This window comes from Arachis ipaensis, chromosome B08 (assembly GCF_000816755.2).
Source record: "Arachis ipaensis cultivar K30076 chromosome B08, Araip1.1, whole genome shotgun sequence".
Classification (NCBI taxonomy): Eukaryota; Viridiplantae; Streptophyta; class Magnoliopsida; order Fabales; family Fabaceae; genus Arachis; species Arachis ipaensis.
In genome coordinates, this window is record NC_029792.2 from 26,701,369 (window position 1) to 26,701,638 (window position 270).

Genomic DNA, 270 nt, shown 5'->3' on the forward strand with positions numbered 1-270 from the left:
TTAAAACATTATTAAAAAATTTAAAACTTTTTATTACACCACAATTCATTTTTAATAGTTGACTAATGAAATTTATTGTTTATAATTTTTTTTCCTTCTAAAAGTTAACTCAAAACATAATGCTTAAATAACTAAGAATATTGTTACTAAAAATAAATGCTTTTAAAACTTCTTTGATAAATACACTATAACAGTATCGAAAACTTCATACCTTTAATTTTCAATAAAAGATTTCTAAAGTTAGCCAAATCTTTATTTTTAATAAAATTA